We start from the raw sequence: 5,297 nt of genomic DNA on the forward strand, positions 1-5,297 counted from the left end.
TCTTAACCAGTGCTCCATTCAATTCGAACTTACTCCTCACTTGTTTCCTTTGGAAAGAGCCAAAGTAGGATACCTGATTTCCTTGTTATCTGGCAAGGCCCTAGCCTGGGCTTCTCCTTTGTGGGAGAGGGACTCTCCTCTCGTGTATAACTGCTCTGCCTTCATTTCGGCCTTCCGGAAGACCTTCGACACCCCGGGTAAAGCTGCTTCGGCGTCCTTGTCTCTGCCTACCACCCCCAAACTAACGGTATCTCGGAAAGAACAAACCAGACTCTTGAGCAATTTTTACGTCTTTTTATTAATGATCACCAGGACAATTGGGCTTTACTTCTACCTTGGGCTGAGTTTGCTAGAAATAATACTGTTCACGAATCCTCCAAGATTAGTCCTTTTTTCTGTAACTATGGTTTTCACCCTTCTTCCTTGCCTTCTTCTTTCGCTGCTTCTCAAGTTCCAGCCGTAGACCTGTATTTAAAACAATTACCGTTAGTTTGGGACGGGGTGCGCCGTTCGCTGGTTGATGCTGCCCGCAAGTATAAGCGTTATGCGGATCGGCGTCGCCGACTGGGTCCCTCCTTTATGAATGGTGATAGGGTATGGCTTTCCACTAAGAACCTTAAGCTGAAAGTTCCTTCTATGAAACTTGCCCCTCGTTATATTGGCCCTTTTCGAGTGCGGCGCAAGATCAATCCGGTCGCTTATGAATTAATTCTCCCCTCCTCCCTTAGGATACCCAGGGTTTTTCACGTTTCTCTGCTCAAACCTCTCACCTATAACCGCTTTAACCGGTTTGCTCACCGTCCTCGTCCTGTTGTCGTTGACTCCCAGGTTGAATATGAGGTGCAGTCTATTTTAGATTCCAAGAAAGGAACTCTGTCTCGTACCTGGTTCACTGGAAGGGGTATGGTCCTGAAGAGAGGTCTTGGGTTCGTGCTCGGGATCTACATGCTCCTACTTTGCTCCGGGTTTTTCATAGGAAATTCCCGCATAAACCTGGTAGGTGTCGGCCTATGGCCGGCCCTCAAGGGGGGGGTAATGTCACCGTCCCGGCGTCTCTGGACACCGCCGAGAGTGTCCCTGTCCCGGCTCCGGATGCCGCCGGGAGGAGAACTGGCCGCGGTTCTCGAACGCCGGCCGTTCGGGAAGGCGGTCGGTCCTCCGCTCGCCGCACAGGGGTTAGTAGCGGGCGGGGGGTTGGCCGCGGGTCCCGGGAGAACATCTCCCCGGGCAGCGGACCATCCTCCGCCTGAGGTACGCGTCGGGGGAAATTCAGCTCCGAGAACAGCAGTTCCCGGAGCTTGAGTACTTACCCGTCCTCCAGTCGTCGGTCCGCCTCCCGGGCTCGCGGCTTATTACTGGGGATTGAATGACGGCTGGGGGGCGTGGCCTTTCACAGGCACCCTGTTGTGGTCTTACAGTTAGTGAATTCTGCTTGTGTTACCAGTTTCGTGTTTTGACCTTTGGCTTGCCTGATACTCCTTTGCGCTACGATTTGGTACTTTCACCTGTGACTTCTGGTTTTGACCCCTGGCTCGTCTGACTACTCGCTCTGTGTATCTGACCCCTGGCTCGGCTTACTACTCGCTCTGTGTATCTGACCCCTGGCTCGGCTGACTACTCGCTCTGTGTATCTGACCCCTGGCTCGGCTGACTACCCGCATTGTGCTCGTGCTGCGCCTTGCTGCTGCTGCTGCCGCTCAGTACCTATCTCCAGCTGGTGGGAGGTTGTCCACTGTTGGGATCATCTAAGCTGCTGCCGGGAACTCCCCTCTCAGTAGCAGTAGTTTGGGCAGAAGAACTTCTGCGGGGACGACCTTCCTTAATAGTCCAGCGTAATAGTGACACATTCACACAGTTCAGGGGCGTGCTGGGCAGGGGGGAAATTGCCGCCCAGGCCGCCCTGAATCCGGGCCGGCCGAGTGGCCGGCAGACTAACATTCATGGCAGCCGCAAAGTAAAAAACTAAGCGGCTGCCGCCGGGACTGTCCGCCGTGCCTGGAGTGCCGCTCACTGAGGGGTGCCGGCACGCCTCCAAAAACGATGCGCGCGGCAACTGTGGCTGTGCGTCGGGACTTGATGTCAAATCCCGGCGCACAACACTGAAGCCACACCCACCTTCTTTACTGCACCGGAAGGACGGGACACAGAAGAGGAAGAAGAGGAAGAATGAAGAGGAGGAAGAAAAGTGACAGTGCCAGAGGAAAGGTAGGAAAATATTAGTAACTGTGTGAGGGTGATGGGTGTTATGCTATAGTTTATGATGAATGTTTGTGAATGATGGTTTGAGATTGCATGGAAGTGTGGGGGGATAGCATGGCATAGGGAGGCTGTCTAGGCATGATAGGAGTGTGATTGCTGTTATCAAATTTTTTTTGTCCTACTGTGGTGTGTTAACAACATTTTTATTAAAAGTAAATTACATACCAAAATTGGACAGAAAAATTCAATAACAGTATTAATATATATATATGATTGCAAACAGCAATCACACGCCTATCATGCTAAGTCAGCCAGTACATGCTAGAACCTGGGCATGATAGGATTGTGATTGCTGTTAATTATATATATATATATATATATATATATATATATGTATATATATGTATATATATATTAATATTGTTATTTATTTATTTTTTTTGTCTAATTTTGGTGTGTTTTAAAATTTAAACTTTTTTTTTTTTTTGGTTTTGGCCAAATGAATGCAGAATTTTCAGTTTCGGTCCAGAATTTTCATTTAGGTGCATCCCTACTATGTACTAAGCCAGTCACTGAAATGTTAGGCCTACACCACATCAATGTTTGGCTTAGTATATAGTGATAGGGGTTGTACTGCAGTATTGTCAGTTTCTGGCTTAAAGTATAGGCACACATTGACGGTGGTACAGCGTAATCCCTAAGTATATAATGTTAGCAGTTATGCTGTACCACCGTCAATGTGTGCCTAACCATAGAAACTATGCAGTTTTAAAGTGTGTGTGTGTGGGGGGGTGCCACATACAGGATCTGCCACAGGTGCCAAATACCTTGCGTCGTGCGGCAGTCAGGCCCAATGGCCATTCCTCAGCTCTTTGTCCCACGTCTTAAAAGGGGTCGGATGAAGAGCTGAGGCACGGCTATTAATTTCATTAGGCGCCGGTGGAGTGACTGCCGCACGGCGGCCGCTTTCAATGTCGCTCGCAGCCGCTTTGGTGGCGCAATGGGCCACTTGACTAGACTTGCCTCCCAGGCCTTAGGCTGGCAGCCCTCCCCTGACACAGTTCATCCAGACATTAATTATTTCATTCTCTCACTCATTCCCACAATTCATCCACACATTAATTCTTTCATTTTCTCACTCATTCACACAATGCATCTACACATTCATTCATTCTCTCACTCATTCTCATTCTTACCACCCCCTTTCTCACTATGTATCCCCTCTCCCTCCCTTCCCACTATCTACCCCCTGTCCCTCCCTTCCCACTATCTACCCCCTGTCCCTCCCTTCCCACTATCTACCCCCTGTCCCTCCCTTCCCACTATCTACCCTCTGTCCCTCCCTTCCCACTATCTAGAGTGAGGGGCGCCGAGCACTTGCTGAAAATGTATTCTTGAACGGCCACTCTGCGCCCCTCTCTGTCCTCCGCATCAAAAAATAAAAAGGACGCGTTTCAATTCCGGGACAATGCAGGGATTGAGGCTGCCCGGGACTTAAAGTCCCATTGCGGGACTGTCGAGGGCAATCTGGGACAAGTGGTCACCCTAGTGCTGTCATATCTGGCACCAAGATGTGAGCAACACATCCTTTAACTTCTGTAACTTGTGTGGTGAGGCCTCCATGGAGGCATCCTGGTACCATGTGTTCTCCAGGTAAGCGACCCACATGCACATAGCCATCCAGATGATGTAAAAGAAAACCTGATTCATCAGACCATGCCATCTTCTTCCATTGCTCCGTGGCCCAGTTCTTATGCTCACGTGCCCATTGTAGGCAGTTTTGGCAGTGGACAGGGGCCAGCATGCACACCCTGAATGGTCTGCAGTTACACAGCCCCATAGGCACTGAGATGCACTGTTTACCCTGACACCTTTCTATCAGAACCAGCATTAACTTTTTTTCAGCAATTTGTGTTACAGCAGCTTGTCTGTTGGATTTGATCACATGGGCCAGCTTTCACCCCCCACGTGCACCAATGAGCCTTGGCCCGCCCATGACCCTGTTGCTGGTTCTCCGCTTTTCCTTCCTTGGACAACTTTTGATAGGTACTGATCACTGCAGACCGGGAACACCCCACAAGACCTGCGAGTTTTGGAGATGATCTGACCCAGTTGTCTAGCCATCACAATTTGTCCTTTGTCAAAGTCGGTCAAATCCTTACGCTTATTCATTTTTCCTGCTTCTAACACATCAACTTTGAGGAAATGTCCACTTGCTGCCTGATATATCCCACCCATATATCCAATGTTATGGCTGTATGTATCCCATTTAAATGGTACAAGTATAGCAAATGTAGCACTTTTGTTAATTTGATGTTTCCAAAATATTTTTTACGTTTTTTTAAATATTACCTGTGTTTTTTGTGGAACTATATCTATAAAAAAAAATCATAATGTAGTATTATAGGTCAGCTTGGGAACTATAATAAGTAATAAATGAAAATTCAAAATGTATTTTATTAGTCCTGCTTAAAGGTGTCCTATCTGTAACTAAAATATTTCTATTTTCTCAATTACTTTTAACACTTTAATTTATTATTTTTCATCATACTGTTTTCAAGGAATTCCTCCATGACAATGTTTACTCGTTTTCTATAGTCTATGCAAATTTAGTCTGATGTGAGTGAATTGCCCCTTGGGTATACTATTTAACCATAATGGATGGTGACAACTAGACTTGTGAATGTAGCCATTACAGCATGAAAAACATTGTAGTGCAAATGTGTTCTTCTACATGGTGATAAAATGGCTGCATGAAAAGTGTCAAAATATCCCAAGCTGACTACCCTGGGTTGTTTGGGTCCAAAAAACAATTTTTTACCATTTTTTTTTTGTTATAGTAAATTAGTTGATAAATGAGATTTTATAATTACAGCTAAACACAAACACCGTAGATATGTTCTCCCTCTGTCTCTGGCATGATGGGAACAAAAAATTAAAAAAACATATCAGGAGTTAAATTAAGTGTTTCAAAATATTACTTATACATTTATTTCACACTTCAGTATCCAATACAAACTTGTTCAGCTGAGGTCTTTTGTACATACAAAGAAGCAGGATAGAATATAAATGGTAACTAAAGAATGGATGAAACTTTA

The sequence above is a fragment of the Sceloporus occidentalis genome, unplaced genomic scaffold (genome assembly GCF_023333645.1).
Source record: "Sceloporus occidentalis isolate IW3139 unplaced genomic scaffold, rSceOcc1.0.p SCAF_152, whole genome shotgun sequence".
Taxonomy (NCBI): domain Eukaryota; kingdom Metazoa; phylum Chordata; class Lepidosauria; order Squamata; family Phrynosomatidae; genus Sceloporus; species Sceloporus occidentalis.